The 20,050-nt window shown below is 44.5% G+C and overlaps 2 long non-coding RNA genes across 6 annotated transcripts in view; one reads left to right on the top strand and one right to left on the bottom strand.

The window, feature by feature from the left end:
• Positions 1-20,050, bottom strand: part of LOC120386063 — a 177,787-nt gene that overhangs the window by 48,193 nt on the left and 109,544 nt on the right. For 2 of the 4 annotated variants that reach the window (XR_005589502.1, XR_005589501.1), the window contains exon 1: positions 11,220-11,443. The exons of the other annotated variants lie outside the window; for them this stretch is intronic. This is a non-coding gene — a long non-coding RNA (uncharacterized LOC120386063). Of the gene's footprint in view, positions 1-11,219; positions 11,444-20,050 lie in introns of those variants that run through there. 4 annotated transcript variants of the gene reach the window in all.
• LOC120386064 overlaps positions 11,551-20,050 on the top strand; it is a 30,908-nt gene continuing 22,408 nt past the window's right edge. For both annotated transcript variants that reach the window (XR_005589505.1, XR_005589506.1), the window contains exons 1-2: positions 11,551-11,762; positions 14,920-15,037. This is a non-coding gene — a long non-coding RNA (uncharacterized LOC120386064). The remainder of the gene's footprint in view (positions 11,763-14,919; positions 15,038-20,050) is intronic.

The following is a 20,050-nucleotide window of genomic DNA, read 5'->3' as shown; positions in this document are numbered from 1 at the left end:
AAGTCCACCGATACCATTAGCCCCCTTACTGCCTTTTCCTGCCAGAGCCCGAGCCCAGGAATGAGAAGAGCAGATGAGAAAAATAAAACAGGCACTTATACTGCCTGCAGTTTCTTTCTTTCTGCCTTTCCCCCCTTTTTTTCGCTCCTCTTTTTTTCTTCCCTATTAAAAAAAAATACAGACAAGAAAGCAAACACAGGCAGCCAAAAGCTCATTAACATACTTGACCTTTCAGAAGAAAATTAATTCCAACTTCGCACATACCGGCTGTGCTGCTCGGTTTTGTCAAAACGGTGGCATCATTAGAGAGGAGAAGAGATGGCTCAAGGGGACGGGGTGTCTGCCACCTCAATGGAACTTGCACGGAGTTACTGAGTGCTGGCATAAATAAAGCAATGACATGGGCCATTCTGTCAGCTTTTCACATGAAATTAATCTTCGTTTCGTTGGCTGTGTAAATTTTTATCACCACGGAGTGAGGGGTGATGAATATAGCACAGCATCCTGACAGCCATGGCCTGAAAACTCGAGATTGTCTCTGCATCTTAACCGCTGTGGTACTTCAAAAATACACAAAGAGGGAATGGTAGGATGGGGTGTGGGTCTGTCTGTGCGTGTGAGCGATTGCCTGACACTCTCTTTAGATACGAATGTGCTGTGGCCTTGGAACTCCGCCAAGCTTAGGTTTCCTGGCTCGAGGGCAGTGGCAAACAAATCGTTGCTTCTCTCTTCTCTGCACCCCAGTGCAAAAGTGAACTTGGATCCAGCATGCACTGGGGGCTGCCAATTTGCTAACTGCTCTTTAAAGGAGAATAGGAGCAGCTCCTCCTGTATCTCCACTGTTTGTTGTTGTTTTTAATCCTGGGAGGGATGGGAGAATGTCGTGGTACCTTCCAGGTTGGGAGGTGACATTATTTGCTGCTATCAGATATGTGTGAACAACACACACACAGAAACCCACGTATCCATACCATAAACACAAACACATCTGCTCCAGCACGATCACCCACATACCCCTGCACACACAGTCAACATATACGTGTGCATTCCTAAACACACCCACAACTCGCAAGAAAGCACCGGTTCATACTTATTATAAACTCAGGCATGCACCCCACAACCATACCGACACACACTTGCTGAAACAAAGACATGTATTTGCAGACCCCTTTATGGCCACCGTCTCCCCTGTGTAGCATGGATGTAATTGGTGGGGTGGATGGCATCGAGAGCTTTAACCCTTTCGCTCACTCACACAGCAGCAGTGCAGAATTCTCTACCGACTGCTCAAACATTGGCAAAGAGCGAAGCCTGCCTACACCAAACTGACTGACAACTAGCGGCCTCAAGAGCATGTGGACTGCTGGCTGAGAGAGACCGGGCCTCCAGCCAGCTCTCAAACATGCTGTGGTTGGCATCCCATGCTAGTCAGGGACACAGACTGCTCTTTTTCAGAGCAGCAGTGACATGGGCCAGCAGAGCATCTCTCCTGGCCTGAAACGAGCTATGCTGCCCTACACCAGGGCAGATGCTCAAGGACAATATGTAAGGCTGGAACTGTGTTGTTTCCCCTCCCTCCCAGCTGCCAACAGTAAAAGAAGGGCTTTGCCCCTGCACTCAAAATGCATGACCGGCTATGGTACCCATTACAGTAGTATCAGAGCACCTCACAATCTTTGATGCATTTACCTTCACAACACTTTTCTGAAATAGGGAAGTGCCATTATCCCCATTTTACAGAAGGGGAACTGAGGCACAGGGAGGCTAAATGACTTGCCCCAGTCATCACAGTTCAGGGCAACTGGACCTGCATTCCCTGTGGATGGTCCCTCAAGGGCACTCACTCTAGGCTCCCAGCTCCTCAGCAGTCAGCTCTCTCAGGTACAGACTCGGGTCTCTCTCCCTCCTTTCCAAGCTGCTCAGCTCCCTGCCTACACCATGATATTCCCAGCAAACCAGGTAATCTAAGGAGGCCAGCTCTCTGAAGGCTATGAACAGCTATAACTGCCAGCAGTCACAGGTTACCACACAGCCAGCAAGCACATTTATTCTTAAGGTGAAAGCATTAAAGAGAAAACGTATTTAAAATAATAAAAGAACCTCCAGGCATGCTAAAAGTTTGCCAGAGATTACCCCAATTCCATCCTCAGGCTCTGGTAGGTGTAAGTCCTTCAAATCCCGCAATTGGGTTTTCTCCATGATTACAAGTTTATAACTGTCTCAGATTCAGAACCAGAATCACCAGGAATAGTTAGTCTTTCCCTTATCCAACTTGGGCCTTTGCTCTTGGCCTCATGTAACTGGTGATCAGCAGACAAAAAACCCTCTCTTCAGGGCAAAGCATCAAAAGGCTGGGGTTTTGCGTAACCGGAGGTGAGGAATTTGTATTCTCCACTCCCCAGGCAAGCCACTTCACATGTATTGTCCCAAAAGTCCATTCTTCTCTGGCATTTTCACTATGGTCCTTTCAACCACCATGTCTCACATCTCCTCCCTCGAGAGGCTACTTACAATCCCAGCCCACAATAATACACAAACGATTCATCTAATATAATGGAACCTAAAGATACTTAAACTTAATTCCATAAGGTTTCCCAAGTCTCCAGGAAATTGCCATCTCTGTCACGCCAACATCAGGAAGTTTTTGAGGGAGCAGGAAATTGAACCCAAGTATCCTGTAACATAGGCTGGTGCCTCTAGCCACCATGCCATCCTTCTTCTAGCAAGGGACATAAAAGGTAAGAAGAAGAAGAGGTTCTTTAAATACATTAGGAGCAAGAGAAAGAAAGGAAAGAGTAGGTCCTCTACTTAGTGGAGAAGGAGAGCTAATAACTGAGGACATCAAGAAAGCGGAGATGCTTAATGCTTATTTTGCTTCACTCTTCACTAATAAGGTGAATGGTGACCAAATATTCAACACAATATTAACAACAAGAGGGAAGAGATGCAAGCCAAAATAGGGAAAGATCAGGTTAAAGAATATTCAAATAAGTTGGATGTTTTCAAGTTGGCAGGCCCTGATGATATTCATCCAAGGGTACTTAAGAAACTAACTGAAGCAATCTCAGAACCCCTAATTATCTTTGAGAACTCCTAGAGGACATGTGAGGACCCAGAAGAATGGAGAAACACAAACCTAGTACCTATCTTTTAAAAGGGGGAAAAAGAGGACCCAGGGAATAATAAACTAGTCAGCCTGACTTCGATACTTGGAAAGATACTGGAACAAACTTCTCAACAACCAGTTTGTAAGTGTCTGGAGGATAATAGGGTTATAAGGAATATCCAGCATAGATTTGTCAAGAACAATTCATGCCTAACCAACCTAATTTCCTTCTTTAACAGGGTTACTGGCCTACTGGATGTGTGGGGAGCAGCAGATGTGACATATATTGATTTTAATAAGGCTTTGGACATAGTCCCACATGATATCCTCATAAACAAACTAGGGAAATGTGGTCTAGATGAAATTACTACAAGGTGGGTGCACAGCTGGTTGAAAGACTGTACTCAAAAGAGTAGTTATCAATGGGAGGACATAACTAGTGGGATCACAAAGGGGTCAGTCCAGTGACTCAGATAATAGAGTGGAGAGTGAGCTTATACAATTTGCAGATGACACCAAGCTGGGAGGGGAAAATCAGATGCACAACTACAAAATGGAGAATAACTGGCTAGGTGGTTGCATTGCTGAAAAGGATCTGGGAGTTATAGTGGATCACAAATTGAATATGAATCAACAGCGTGATGCAGCTACGAAGAAAGCTAATATTATGGGGAGTGTTAACAGGAGTGTGGTATATAAGACATGGGAGGTAATTGTTCCGCTCTACTCAGCACTGGTGAGGCCTCAGCTGGCGTATTGTGTCTCATTCTGGACACCACACTTTAGGAAAGATGTGGACAAATTGGAGTCAAGTATCAGAGGGATGGCCGTGTTAGTCTGGATCTGTAAAAGCAGCAGAGTCCTGTGGCACCTTATAGACTAACAGACGTTTTGGAGCATGAGCTTTCGTGGGTGAATACCCACTTCGTCGGATGCAAATTGGAGACACTCCAGAGGAGAGCAACAAAAGACGATCAAAGGTTTAGAAAACCTGACCTATGAGGAAAGGTTAAAAAAACTGGGCATGTTTAGTCTTGAGAAAAGAAGACTGAGCGGTGAGCTGATAAGAGTTTTCAAATATGTTAAGGGCTGCTATAAAGAGGACAGTGATCGATTGTTCTCCATGGTCACCGAAGGTAGGACAAGAAGCAATGGGGATTTAGGTTAGATATTGGGAAAGTCATTCTAACTGGAAGGGTAGTTAAGCTCTGTAATAAGATTCCAAGGTGGGTGTGGAATCCCCACCAGTGGAGGTTTTTAAGAACAGGTTGGACAAACAACTGTCAAGGATGGTCTAGTTTTACCTGGGCCTGCCTCAGGGCAGAGTGCTGGACTTGATGATTTCTCTAGGTCCCTTCCAGCTCTATAGTTGTATGACTCTCCTCTACTGTATTTCCCAAACAAAAATGCTGACCCAGACACACAAGCTTGTGTACACCCACATGAATGCCCACGTGGGCACAACGACACACCAACCCTTATGAATCATAGAATCATATGCTCGTATCAGTCCCCAAAACACATATATATGGAACCCACCAAAACCCACCAATCAGGCACGCAGACAGGGACCGATGATACATGCACATATGCACACAGCAGGAACTCCCACCCAGTTAAACTGGCATGGATGCACACACAAAAGGTGGGGGGAAAACCATTTTGAACACAGATGAATGTCACTCAGACTTTTAAAGCCAGAAGGGACCATTGTGATCGTCTCGTCTGACCAGCACATGGCAGGCTACAGAATCTCACCCACCCACCCCCGTAATAGGCCCACACGCACCTCAAAACACATGCACCTGCTAGGGCACATACATGAACACACATGTAGACAAGAATACCCGTTCATGCATTTCCAAGCAGACACGCACATTTGAAGACCCAGCACACGCGACCGTTTCTAAGCACTTGCACACAAATGTGCACAAACACACAGAATAAGGGAGCAAATTCTGCTTCTGAGCTACAACCATGCAAATCTGAAGCAATTCCATTAAGCTCTATTCTGCATTGACACTGGTGTAATAGAGACCAGAGTCCAACTCCCTTTACGCTCAACCTCAAACAGCTCTAAAGAGCCAGATGCACATTGCGCACATACGCACATTGTCACATGCACTCTCACATGGCCCCCCCGAACCACAGGTACACTCTCAAATGCTCACATGCCCTGTGCATGCCGTTAATCACAGTTATCACGCACATGAATGAGTGGATCTTGCACTCTGACAGGCAAACATCAAGGAAGCCCCATGGCATGCCGTGTGCATTGGTCCCATCTCACAGTTGACTTGAGCTCTCAAGACCTTTCTTTGCTTGAGGTTGAAAAGTATATCAGCAGGGAGCATGGGGCTTCTTCTAACAGGGATCTGAAAGGAGGAGAAAGAAAAATTCCCTTTCCTCATTCAGCCACAAACCTTACAAAATTGTGCAAGATACCAGAGGGGTAGGAGTCTCTATAGAACAGAATTTGGCATTGTTCACACCCAGATTGTACCAGGCTTTCAAACCAGTGCAACCAGATCAATGCAACTGTCAAGTCAGGGTTGATTAGAAGCTGTTTTACTGAGAGACCGTAGCCAGGACACTGATGTTATCCCTTCCGCCTTCCCAAAAGCACCATGGAGTCAGTCATGTCTCCTAGGGGCAAACCCACCAATCAGGTGGAAGGGATCTCACAGGTTAGTACCTCATCCGTAGGGCAGGCCTCATAACACAGCAGCATCCTTCTGCAGTGTCAGCCCTGGGTGGGAGCCCAAGTCCTAGGGCAGAGGTCAGATAAAGTTGTGATGGGCACCAATATTAGAACCTGAAGGGTTGGGGAGAGATGGAGAGATAGGACAGATGGATAGATCAGAAGGCCAGTTCCCCAAAGTGATGGGAAGGTAACATCTGCCTTAAAATCTGTGAGACTAGGCACAAGGGACCATTATGATCATCTAGTCTGATCCCCTGCTTAGCACGCTGAACTTGCTGAGACCTGAGTCCCATCATGTCCCAGCTCACCCTGCTTGGAAGCAAAGCCACTGCCTCGTGCTTTCTTTTGTATTGTTTACCTTTTTTGCTGTCAGTACTGCGATAGCCAGGAGAATAGGGGGAGCTGCAGCTGTCTGCCCTGATTGACAGGTGCATCCTGTTGGCTCTCTCTCTCTCCTCCCCCCAACTAATTGGATAATTTCCCCTCTTCCCCTCCTTGCTGAGTCCTCTCTACAGCTTGTTTGTGTGTGTGTGTGTGCGTGTGTGTGTGCGTGCGGGTCTTTGTTCATTTCCAGTGGCTTGGGTCTTTTTGAGAAGAGATTAAAAGGTGCCCGTTTCTCGTTCCAGCTGCGTGGGCTTGTTAACACGTATCTCAGTGGGAAGCGGCACCACAGGAGCATCTCTCTCCCTCTTGCCAGCCCTTTGTAGCTTGTGGAAGTAACATAGTCGTCGAGGGAGGACGTCTTATGTCTTGAGACAAACCACATCCCTCCAGGGCGCGCATCCACCCTGGAAGGGAGTGGAAGTGAGACGAGGGAACGGGCCGAGTCTCTCCGAGGCGTCAGTGCACGCACGCTGAATGCAATGACTCAGCCCCAGTGGAAGCGACGGGGTGAGAAGAGACAGAGCGAGCATCCCTGAAAGGATTTCAGAGGTAGAACTAGAACAATCTGAATCTCTGTCCTCCTCACTGCAATCCCCATTGTCACTGGGGGAGACACGATTTGATCTGATTGGAAAAGGTGATCAGAGCGGGGCCCAAACAGAAGGTGGCACAGTATAAAAGTGCTGAGCCCAAATGCATGTTAAATATGGTATTCCTAGCTTGCACAGTTTTTAACATGCACAGCCTGCCATTCAGCCCTCACACACACACACACACACACACACACACACGGCACACCTGCCATCAATCCTGGGCACACCCAGAGGCATGGTACACACCGGCATTCCAAATTCCTGCACCGGAACATACCAATTAAAAGCAGTACAAATGCCATGGAGCCAAACGTTTGAGTAACCGGGGGGACCTTGATAGCCCTTTGTAGAAGAAGTCGTGAAACACGTTGCTAACGACTAAAAATACATACTATGGAAGAGAAGAGGAGAGGAGCTTTCAGTCATTCACCCGTGTACATTCTGTATGATCCAGTTAGAATCAATAAGATTCAGTAACATAGTAAAGACAGATCCAATACAATATGCCAGATTCAAGCCCCCCTGAATGCCAACGGAATTCAAATCCAAATCCAGACCTGAACCTGGTCTGTTACTGAAAAAGGTGGTGGCAAGTTACCATTACAAGACTGGGAGTTCTTCAAAGGAGCTGAGCTGTTATAGTTCATTAGTTAGTTTATAATCAGTGAGCTATGTATGCAAATCTGCAGAACATGGGTGAGAGGGCTATACACCATGATCATTATATCTGATAAGGCGGATGAGGGGGAATGCATAAGTAGGCGACCAGAATAAATGATTTACCAGAGTAATAAAAGATCAAGGCAAATGTTCCTAATGCATCTCGGAGCATCTAAAGCCTGAAGTGGAGTGGTGTATACCCTGAGGCTGTCGGCCCCACTAAAACTTCTTGCAATAAACAAACATCTTGCATTGCATTATCCAAAAGGTGGAAACTTATTCAGAAGGTTCCTTTCTCTCTCATTCCCACCAGGAAACCAACACTGGGTAAAAATCTGCCCAACCAGGGTCTGATTCTCCTTTTCAATAAGAGCCCTTTCCAGCGCTCTAGTAGTGTAAAGCGGTGTGACTTCTAAAGCACATCAACATGTTGTGCCGTAAACTGTAACTGGCCCACGTAGCCCCTGCTGGCAAAAACAAAAAGTTCCGTAGTGCACTTGAACATTGTGCTGTTCCAAACAGTACTGAATTAAAGTGCATTAGGGAACTTTTAGTCTGTGCCAGCGGGGTCTACACAGGCCAGTTAACGTGCAACATATTGGTGCGCTTTAGAAATCAAACCACTCTAGTATGTTTTGCCGCTGCCTGTAGACATGCCCTTGGAGCTCATCTACACATGGAGTTAGTCTGGAATAGCTATTCCTGATTAATGACTCCCAATTGGCTTCTTGTGTAGATTAGGCTAATTTGGAACAAGGTACTCTGATTTCAGAATAAGAGCATCCAGGTATGGAGTGGATCAATAACAATTAGATTCACCCTCTATTCACCTTATTCCAGATTAACTTTTCCAAGTGTAGACAAGCCCTTGGTGTAACTATGAATCACATCTTTCAAAATCCAATCAAATCCTCACTCCAGTTCTCAAGTAACAAATGACATTTATGAATATTGGTTTAAATAGTGCCCTTTACTCAACCCTCTCAAATCTAGGGTAGTTTGAACCTCAAAGTCCAGGTTCAGTTTATAGACACAGACCTTGGGATTGGAAAAAGAAAGGACAGGACTGGATCCATAAAGATGCTGTATTAATTTAGGGCTGGACCCCTTACTCTGGGAGAAGTCTCACTGACATTGTAACTGGATGCTCCCGGATGGGTCCACTGGCACTGGGGAATGAACTCAGGGCCTGTGATAACCATGAGCCTCTACTGTCTGAGCTAAAACAGCCACTTCTGATGGCTCAAAGGCCATAGCAGGCTCATAAACATCTATATGGTCCAGGCACTAGAGGGGGACACGAAGCAATACTGTGTAAACATGGGCTACAAAGTCAGTGGGCCGGATTATGATACTCCTATTTATTTGGAGCAGTACTTTACCTCCATGGAGATCAGTGGACCAGACTCTGGATGCTCTAGTTCTGTGACACCCACTCCAGTGCCCTATCCACTAAACCTCCAGTTCAGTGAGACTTCCGTGAGTCTTTGACTTCAGTTGGAGCAGGATGGGGCCATTAGAAAGATGCACGACTAGCACCGCACTTCCCGTCCAAATGCCTGCTGCTGGCCATATGTACACAGAGGATGCGTGGGCCTCAGAACCTCATAGATTCATAACATAGGCACCAACTCCGTGCGTGCTCAGCGGATGCTTAGCATCCATCAGCAGCCAAGCTTCCCCCTTCCCCCAGTGCTTCCCGCCCGCCGGCGGCCCTGTTGATCAACTCCTCCCACACTACGGAACAGCTGTTCAGCAGCATGCAGGAGGTGCTGGGAGGGAGCGGGAGGAGTAGGGACGGGGTGCGCTTGGGGGAGGGGACAGGAAGAGGCAGGGAGGGGGCGGAGCAGGGGCAGGGCTGGGGGCTTGGAGGAAGGGGTGGAGTGGGGGCGGGCCTGGAGCAGACAAAGTCAGCGCCTATGAGTTGTAGATTATAAAGCCAGAAGGAGCCACTGTGATTATCTAGTCTGACCTCCTGTATAATACAGGGCCATTGCAATTCCCTGTGCCAGCTGACCATTCTCCCTCTGGGACACAGACACAAGCAGCACTTTGGAAGAAAGGAGTGAAATCCTGCCTCCGTTGAAGTCAATGGGAGTTTTGTCGCTGACTCGAGGGGAGCCAGGATTTCATTCTAGCGGATATTTCGCCCTGCTCCTGTGCTGGGAGGGGTCCCTGCACTCATTAAGGACAGGGCAGGGTTTAGCCCTTAGTTTGCATAACTTCCATAATGCAATGCTGTGCCATAAAAAGGTTTGATTTAAGTTATGACATGCCACCAGTGATGAGAAAGTCGGGTAAGATTTGCTTTTCAGCTCTTTCCTCTGAAACTGTCATTAAAAATGATTGATAGCTAAGACAAAGTCTAAGCAACAACATGATTAGAGCGGAGCCCCACCATAAATTTAAAGGCTTTTTTCCCTCTGTTGCACTGTATCGAGTTACTAGAACAGTATAACTGTATGAATCCAGGGACGGCAAAGTCTGATGACTGAAACTCAACTGCTAAGTGTTTAAAAGGTGATATCTCATGAAACACATGTTGGTTGCTCAGGTTAAAACAATGATTCCTTGTAGAAAATAATAAACCACTACTTTAAAAAAAGAAGTTACATTGTAAAATGACATTCCCCATAAGCAGCAGACTAATAAGCCGCTGGACGTGGTGAACTGTGATGCATAGCACAGTGATAATGTTCTGCAAATGTTGAGAGGGGAGAGAGAGAAAAAATGGGCTGAGATTTTCAAAGCTGCATTAAAGGATTTGGATAGAGCTGATCAGAATTTCTTTTTCCCGTGGAAATTTTTTTCCATTGAAAATTTTCACTTTTCATAAAAAAAACCCTTGAATTCTGGTGTTTTTAACATAAACTTGAAATTTTCTGTGGGAAGAAGACAATTTGCATGCAAAAAAAAATGTTTAGTCAATATCCCAACTGGCTGTCAAAAACCAGTTTTGACAGGAGATTTTCAATCAGCCCTAGATTTGGATGGAACAGGGTGTCCAAAAACCTTAGGCAGCTGTGGAAATCTCAGCCTGGGAGATTACATAAAAACAAGGATTAGCAAAAAATATTTTGCCACCATTTTTTGTTTTGTTTTTACTTAAATGAACCATTGCAACACAGTGACATGGCACCATTCAGATGCCACATTTTACAACACACCCCAGGCATGGAGAGATTATGCAGTATCAGATAGGTAGAGTGGAGGCAGTTCAGCTAAAATAAGAAATCTCCTGAAATTTTTGCCCATTTTTAAAAACAAATTCAAGCCTTAAACATTTGAGGTTCTGAAATATTCAGTTTGAGAATCTTCAGTACTGATTTCAGGGACTGGAACTGGAAGAGACAAAAATACCATAGGGAAAGGTTCGTCTCATAGTATTTTAACCAGAAGTAGCAAGAATCTCACCAGAAAACGTGCAAAGAGTCCTGTGGCACCTTATAGACTAACAGACGTATTGGAGCATGAGCTTTCGTGGGTGAATACCCACTTTGTCGGATGCAAGTGGGTATTCACCCACGAAAGCTCATGCTCCAATATGTCTGTTAGTCTATAAGGTGCCACAGGACTCTTTGCTTCTTTTACAGATCCAGACTAACACGGCTACCCCTCTGATACCAGAAAACTTGTTTGCACAAAATTTATCATCATATTTTTGCATAGGTTTGGAAAGTTTGGATCCACCTCCTAATTTCTAGGGCTTAAGTTAAAATCCGGTTTAAGTGGGAACAAGTCCACTGAAATCAAAGGATTTGCATCTACTTACGCTAGGTCTGGATTTGGCCCATCACAGTTGAAGTTTTTGAGGTTTGTCCTACTTAGTAGATGCAGTAGTGCTAACAGGATTATGGATTGTATTGTCTGCATTAGCCATCACAGCTGAATCAGTGCTGCGTTAGATACTGCTACAGTAACATTATAGTTTCCACAAAGATGCTTCAGCAATTTACCCTGGTGATTAAACTGCAGCCATATATTGTGCAGAATAAATAACAGGGTAACTGTGAATTATGGGGCTACAATTCCATCGACGGGTTCTGGTGACATCATAAACCACAAGAACCAAGCTTGAGTCATCAGAACTCCCGAGATGGAATTATAAGACCTAGCATTCAAATTGTGCTCTTTAAAGATATTTGATATAATATATAAATCTGACAGAATGAGAGAGAGAGGCAGAGACAGACCGCCAGACTCTAGGCCGACCACGCACTCTCCTGGCCACCACGAGTCTGCAGCCAGAGAGTGGTAACAGCTGCAGCTGCCACAGAGCACTGGAGACAGACCGCCGGGCATTCGGCTCAGCCAGGTACATGTCTTTAGTCAGTTGTGAAACCTAAGATTGATCTCCCCTGTGGGACTGCAGGGAGCTCTTAGCCTTGCAGCCAGCCCATGTAATCTGGATTCCCAGCAAAGGGTTCTAGGAGTGTCAGGAGCCATGAAGCACCAGGGGAAGCATGGCAGCTGAATTAGGAGCTCTGTTTCCTTAGTGAATTCATCTTTTTTGGAGAGGGGTGAACCCCAAGAGTTATGAATTCAGGTTAGAGCCACAAAGTTCAGCAAGCTGCATTCCACCCAGTGTTGCAACTTTATGATGCTAGACTTCATGTCCCGTTGGGGTCCATAGCACAGACTGAGGCTATTATATATATGATATGTGCAGGCTGCAAGTTTTCTCTTCCGTAAGAGGGATAATGGGCCAGGTTCTCTACTAATGTAAATTGGTGGCATTGGTTTACACGAGCTGAGGATCTGGCCCAATGCCTGTGGAGTTGGGGTAATATATTCCTACCATTAATGACCATGGTGGTTGATAGCCATTGATTGCTTTGTACATTTTGGCCCATTAAATGTTATTTAAACATGCTGATGTATCAGAGGACTGAGTAATGCAGAAGACTGGCGATAGGAGATGGAACCTTTCACCTCTAAAGGTTGCCAGATCAAATCTAACATTCACCAGAATGTATCATTAGCAGAGAACAAAAATGAAGCTGTGTTTCTGTCCCTCTCTGGGTTTAGGATCATCTGAGTAACCACCTTGTGGTTGTTCTGTGAGCCATAGAAATGAGCTGGTAGTTCTGAGTTTTATTCCCCACAGGACAGGTGTCCACATCACAAAAGCCAGCACCATAATGAATACCCTGGTTGCAAGAATCAGCAAAGAGGCCAAAACTGTCCTTGAACTGGACAAACAATATGGTGACCTCCCAAAAGTGAAGTAAACACCTACCTTATCTCTTTCGTTCCCTTACACCCTGCCACCATATCTCATGTAACAGCTTGAGGTCACGGATCCAGGTTCTTAGTTTGACCCTCTTCTAGGCGAAATATACATACAGGGCGTAATTTTTTAAAGTATTCAGCATTGGCCTAACTCTGATCCCATTGAAGTCAATGACTAAGCTCCCATGGGGAACTGTTAGACCAATATTGAGCACTTTTGAAAATCCCACATGTATATTTTTTGATATAGTGTATAACGAGACGTGCATTGTAATGCACTTTATTAGACACAGAAACAAAACCACATTTTAATAGCTTTTTATATCGATTTTAGAGCAGTGGGTCACAGGACTGCAATAAAGAACATTTTTCAGAGTCTAAAAAAACCCCAACAAACTATTGAGCTTGATTCTGACCTCAGTGTAAATCTGGAATGACCTGAATGAAGTCAGTTACTTCAGAGTTGCACCGGTGTAAACGTGATCAGAATGTGGTACATTATGTTTTTGCTTGCAATTGACCTTATCTTGCCTCTTCTTGATAGGAAGAGGAGTCATATGGATGAAGAAATCAGAAAATGCCCATGTCTTTCATAACTGGAAAACAAGTGGCAGGGTTAAGCACTGTTAAAAGTCCCTTGACCCAATGGAACTATATTTGCTTGCATCAGGTCTGAATTTGTCCCTATGTGTCTATCTTCCAGCTTATAAGGGTTCCCGCTACCCACCCACCATATTTTGACTGTTGTCCATGCTGTATGGATTTCCACCATTTCTCCTCCTTTTCACGATCATGGCTTATGTTTGTCTTAGTATTTCTTAGACAGTTGCAATTTTCATCGGGTGCTTTATTTGGGTGGGGGAGATAATACTCCTGACCCACTCTGCAATTCCAGTTCCTGCATCTGCCCTGGGAAATCTATCATCCTTGCAATACTCCACTGCAGCTATGCTACGAACAAGAGGCAGTGTTGTTTAGCAGAAAGGGCTGTGATGCTGGTCTGGGGTCTACATGTGGCTCTGGCACTGACTTGCTCTATGACTCTGAGCAAGTCATTTGATCTCTGTTGCCCTTAGAGCCCTTTGTCTTGTCCAAAGTGTAGGTTCTTTAGAGTAAGGACTGTCTTTCACTCACTGTTCGTACAGTGTCTAGCGCAGTGGGGCCCGGATCTGAGCCTCTAGATGGTATTGCAATATAAATAATAACCGAGACAACATAATTCATTTCACCAATGACCCAAAGACTCACGATCATTTCAAATGAATCTGCCAGTTCCTCCATTCCCAGTGCACTGAGGGTGGGAAAAGAACTCAGCTTCTTTGTCACATTCATTTGCCCTCCTAACCATTGACCCAAAACATTGCCTCCTCTAACGTGGCTGCGGGGGAAAGTTCCACCCATCACAAGCATAGCCCAGCGCTCTCTCGGGGGTCGGAAAAACAAGCGTACCTGCTTTCCATTTGAGAGGAGCTCACATGTGAGATTCACTTGACTTGATTTGGGAAAGCCCTGCATGATATAGTTCCCTTTGTCCCTCCACCCCCTCCTGAAAAAGAAGGAGGAAAAAAGCCTGAAACTGACTTTTTGTGGATTCATTTTACTTCTGTTAGAGCTTCACTTGAAATAAACCAAATAAATAAAAGACACTGAAAACAAAACAACAAACCCCGAAGCCTCTCTTTTAGTGTCACTGTTTCCACACAGAAGAGTAAAGCAAAGAGGTTTCCAAATCCAGACTTATTAAATTAAGCTATTTCCTCTCTACAAGAGGTTGGCAGGATGAGGAGCAAGGTTTGAAGTTTTATTTCTCATCAGATTTCACTTGCTGAGCACATGCCCAAGTAAAATGGCCTGAAAAGAAGAAGAAAAATAAATAGAGGCAATCAAGAAAGGGAAATATCCCTTTGGTCTGCGTGGCAGAGAATCCAGGATAGCAATCCAGGCATACAAAGTGCTTCCAGGGGGTCCTTTCGCCTCTCGTCACATTTCTGATGGTCGAGCAGAAATAGGGTTACCAGCTGGTAACTGTGAAAAAACGGGACTGGGGTGGGGGGCAATAGGCACCTTTATAAGAAAAAGTACCAAAAAATGGGACTGTCCCTTTAAAAACGGGACATCTGGTCACCCTAAGCAGAAACCTAGTTTCAGCTGCATGCATATTTGGGTTACATGAACTCAATTTACACTTCCTGCCACTGATCCGCTGCTTCTAAACTCTTCATCTTCCTCTCCTCCCTCAGGTCGGCCCATCCCATGTGTGTCTATGTCTGGTAGCTGAAAGCGGGGTCGTGTTGTTCCAGATTCACCTCCCTGGGATTGTTCTTGCATCTCACAGCTCAACGAGAGATGACATCTCAGGTATGCTGGAAACGTCAGGAATCTGAACAGCCCACCTTCTGAGAGCTAATTGCTCCTTATAGTCTTATCCTGGGTGATAGAAGCCCTGATCCAACTGCACTTAAAGTGTAAGAGAGGACTGCCAAAGACTTCCAGAGGAGCAGAATTAGGTCCACAGAGAGTACTAGAATCAGGACACTAGATGGAATCCATTCCAAGAGGGCACCAACATCCATTGCTGGATACTCTCTTTATTCCATTGCATGAAAAGAATGGGATTTCTCTGCTTGCCTCACAACGGGGCACAATTCCCTGGCTCTTTCTTTTCATTCAGAAGCTATCATGGACAAGTTCTAGATAGGGATTCAGCACAGTTCAGTCTCTATATTCACTCAGTACTAGGTTTCCACTGCCAGATCTCAACCACAGTCTGGATGGACAGTTGGGGTGAAAAGGGGATTCAATCGCCAGGTTCATTTAGTCAAAGTTGTGACAATCCATTGCAGCACTTTGAGATCTGTCCATGGAAAGGGTTACTTAAGCCTTTAAAGAAGGAAAGGGAAGAATAAGTTATCTTATTGGACCTCCTGGGGCAATTTAAGTAAGAAGAACTAAATTAGCTAAATTGGAATTTAGCCAACATACTACAGTTAATCCCCTTTCCTCGGCAAAAAGTGCAGCAACATTTAAATGACCACAAACGATCACGGCCTTGGTTTTAAGTCTTCTCTAAAAGGCGTGTATATTATCTAAATATTATGTATATTATCTACACCTTCAATATTAGGCCTGTCCTCGCTGATTTTAAAATGAAGAAACCACATCACCTAGAATGACAGAACAAACTCATCCACTATTTCCTTTCTACCATGGATTTCTTCCCTGGGCTCCACCCAATAGACCTCTGCCCCCATATGTCAGTAACTCCTTCCAAGAAGCAATTCAGTTCTTCTGCCTACTCATTTTGAGCTCAGGCCCAGACACCTTTTGCTTTGCACTGAAGGTTGGGCTGAGACCAAGAGCATTCATCATGATTTCCAAATTAAAACATAGGCTCTTTGTAGAAACCTGTTATAGCAAAGCAAATGAGTGCACATGTTCTCTTAGGGTATGTCTACACTCAGGGTCCCAGAGCCAAGGCTGGATGTCTACATTACAATTTTATAGCCCTCGCAGCCTGAACCCGGCGAGCGCATGTCAGCTGACCCAGGCCAGCCACAGGTGTTTTATTGCAGTGGAGACGTACCCTAAGAGCTACTAGACTCCTGGCTCTTTTTTATGGAGCTTTCATCTGTCTCTATTATGAAGCTGAGTACATTTTGGAAGGCTCTGCCATTTGGGAGAAATTATCACATTAGAACAATTCAGGCTTTGGACACACCAAACTGAAATAAACCAGGATGTTTTGTAGACCAAAATCACCTCTCATTTGTGAATGGCAAGGAATTCCCTCGACATTTAACAAGGTTCCTCCCCCCCACCCAAAAGCGTTGAGAATTTTAAAATATTAACATATAAAAAAGCCTGGAGAGTACCCATGCCAGAATGATCCCTCTATCAGCTATAGTCTGAAATAGTTTATCAGTATAAACAACCTAGATTAGTCACTAGTGCTGGCTGAATAGCAAAATAAAACCGATTCACTAATATTTTCACAAATAAAACTGCCATGTCCTCTTGACATAACGGGGGGGGGGGCAGACTGTTAACCCTTTACTGTCATTTGTAAGCAATTACTCACTTGAGTAATCCCATTGAGACTGATCGTGTAAGTAGCTGCTCACTATTGCAAGCCCATTGTTAGAGACACAGCTATCTGGAAAATGTCAACAATATTGACATTTCAATGAAAAATGAACATTTTCAATGGAGTTTTCCACAAGACGTTTTTCCTCTTTGTTTTTCCACTATCTCCATTAGGCAATCTCTGAGTATCTGTAAAGATACTATGAATCCCCCAATTAGGGTGACCAGATACCCCGATTTTATAGGGACAGTCCCGATATTTGGGGCTTTGTCTTATATAGGCGTCTATTACCCCCCACCCCATGTCCCAGTTTTTCACACTTGCTGTCTGGTCACCCAACCCCCAATATTTCACTATTTTATCACAAACAGTCTGAAAGCACCTACAGGAAAGCGGTCTCTCCACTATTCTACTCTTCAGTTACAAACACTTCAGTCACCCAATCAGGAAGCAGAAACAGTACCGTGTGATTTAGATGACCAACCACACAATAGGAAGTCGATAGTTGAAGATGACATTTGGAGAATCATGTGAAAGTTATCTGTCCAATCTATTCGACTAATACTCATGCATAACACATCCATTTTTTGGAAATCAAGATCAGCGCACAAACAAATAGATAGCCAAAATGGGACTGAATTCATAATGAATATTATTGATAATGAATAGTTTGACTATTTCTACCAGCCTTTGTATACAGATATTCAGAGCAAAGTGAATTAGTTTACTGAGATTGTCCAGATGACACTATGGATAATTTTCATCCAGTATAATGAACCCAATGGCGGCTGATTACCTCTTATTCTCACTATGGTACAGTTTGGAACGTGAATGGCTAGAACACCCATAGAAAAGAGTCTAGATCTGACCTGAAGGGTAGGTCACAGTTTGTCAACGTTTCCCATTTTTGACAGGTAGGATCCTTTATCAAGTTCTGATCTAGAACACAGCACAGGTTTATGTCAGAATTTTTGTACTAGGAAGTTACCCAGTTGCAGAGAATGGTTCAATTGCTTGAACTAGTGTTGAAAGTCAGGTGACCAGATGTCCTAATTTTATACGGACAGTCCTAATATTTGGGGTTTTGTCTTATATAGGCAACTCTCAACTCGCCATCTCCTGTCCTGATATTTCACACTTGCTGTCTGGTCACCCTAGCTGAAAGTTTAGGGTATTATTATTTATTCATTTGCACTATGGTAGCGCCTATCTGGGACCTAAGACCCACTGTTCAAAGCACTGTACATACACTGATTCCAAAGACTATCCCTGCCCCAAAACATTTACAATCACGGCTACAAGAGGTGGACAGAACCAACAAAAGGAGGGGGATCAGAGTGAGAGGTGGAGAATGAAGTAATAGACACGTGACATATATGGCACAGTCATGGCTCACTACCTCCCTAGCCATTGTCAGCTAGCACTGTCTTGTAGGCATCATGGGAGAGCTGAGTTTTAAGGAGGGTTTTGAAGGCAGATAAGGTGGTGATTAAACAGATTTGTCAGAAAGCTTTTCCCCATGCGCATTGATCATCATGAGATGAAGTCTGTAGCTGAGACAAAGCCATAGCATCAATGAAGCCACACCACTGTCTACACCATTACAGAAGGCATGGCTGAGAAACCATTTCTAAAGAAACGAAATACAGATTTTTTTAAAAAAGAAGTCATTTTTAGAAACTCTAAACATTTCCATTCTTTCCCCATAAATAAAGACCAGGACAAAGAAACCCTCACTAAATAAAATATCAGAACAAGATTTTATTTATTTATTTATTTATTTTGCAGGTACCTTATTAGGAAGTGGTAATAAAAAAAATTAGGAAAGCTTTGTAACAGTGGTTATGACTGTACCCTAACCTGTGTGCAAAAGGGATCTTTCACTCACAGTTGCAGCATTGCATTCCCCTGACTAAGACCAGTAATGAGTAGGAAACAGAGTGACACCCACCAATATATTTGCCATAGGCCTCTGAGCAGCCCTCTGATAGTAATGGCTTTCAGTCACTACTGACATGGGTTGGAGTCGAACCAATGAGCTAGAGATGAAAGGCTCTGCACCGCATTACCAAACCTCTGAGTTATACCAACCATGTTCCTTTTTAGAGCCCTCTCCTCCTCTTTCTCACAACTTCTGTGCTGCAGGCTTTCCATTAACATCCCATCGACATGACAGAGAAATTCGGACGAGCATTGTATGTCTAAAGCTGTACTTGAGATGGCCACAAGGGGGTGGAAGAGAGATGCCCTTTTATAGGCAGAGTGAGTTCTGATGAAGGTGACAAAGGCATTCCCATGATCCCATGAAAAAGGAAAAAAGATTTTAAAGGACTGAAATGTACTGAGTCCCCTCCGGTCTGGGGCTGGACTGAGGCTAATTTTCTCCCTCCTGTCTGGTTGGTTGGATCATCCAAATGCAAGAAGACCTGGAGCTGGCTTTTTTCTTTTGGGCGGAGAGTGGTGGGAGGTTGGGCTCTCCCTTTGAGACATGGGGCCCAGATTGTCTGATCTGACCCCTCCTGCCTTAATCAGCCACTGGCGCCATTTCCCCTCTGGAGCAGAAGCCTGTACTGTTGCAGAGTACTTGGCAGGCCCTACCACCAAGGAAGCACTAGCATGAGAGAGAAAACAAAATCCAATTTCTTCTCATCTGTGTGCAAAGGCGCAGGGGAGGAGAGTGGGGACTGGGGATATACCCGCTGATTGTTTGGTGTATTTTTTTTAAAAATGCTGTTCACAAAGACAGTGAAATGAAAAAAATGTGCCTCTGTGCTTCCTAACAGCCCCTCTCTGAACTTTTAAGTCTGCTCAAGTTTTAGGTCCTCTCTCTCCATTTTTTTTATTTAAACTAATCTAAAAAAAGCTATAAAAAGCCTCTGACACTATAAATTCCCTTGTAAAGCCTGGTTTTATAGGTTTAATTGCCTCATTTTACTGCCTTGCATGCTTTGTTCCTTGAGCATTTTGAAGAGCAGCCCCAGTACTTCAGTGCGAGCAGGAGGCTTAGGAGAAAGAGGTTGTCAGTGAGCCGGCTGCTGGGGTTGGACTCCATCAGCGTCTTGGCATGATCAGTGTCCTACGGAGACTGAGCCTTGAAACTCTTCCAAGCAGACTTGCCACATGTGGTAAGTTGACCCAGACAAAAATAGGAAGCACTTGGAAATTCAAGTGTCACGTGGCATGGGAGGCACTTAATCTCCAAAAGCTTAAAGGAAGGGAAGGAGATCAGCCTTAAAGGCATTCTCATCAGGGTTGGTTAACAACAATAATATTACCTAGCTTACAAC

This window comes from Mauremys reevesii, linkage group 18 (assembly GCF_016161935.1).
Source record: "Mauremys reevesii isolate NIE-2019 linkage group 18, ASM1616193v1, whole genome shotgun sequence".
Taxonomy (NCBI): domain Eukaryota; kingdom Metazoa; phylum Chordata; order Testudines; family Geoemydidae; genus Mauremys; species Mauremys reevesii.
The sequence above is the reverse complement of the archived record's forward strand: the minus strand, read 5'-3'. Positions and strand labels throughout refer to the sequence as shown.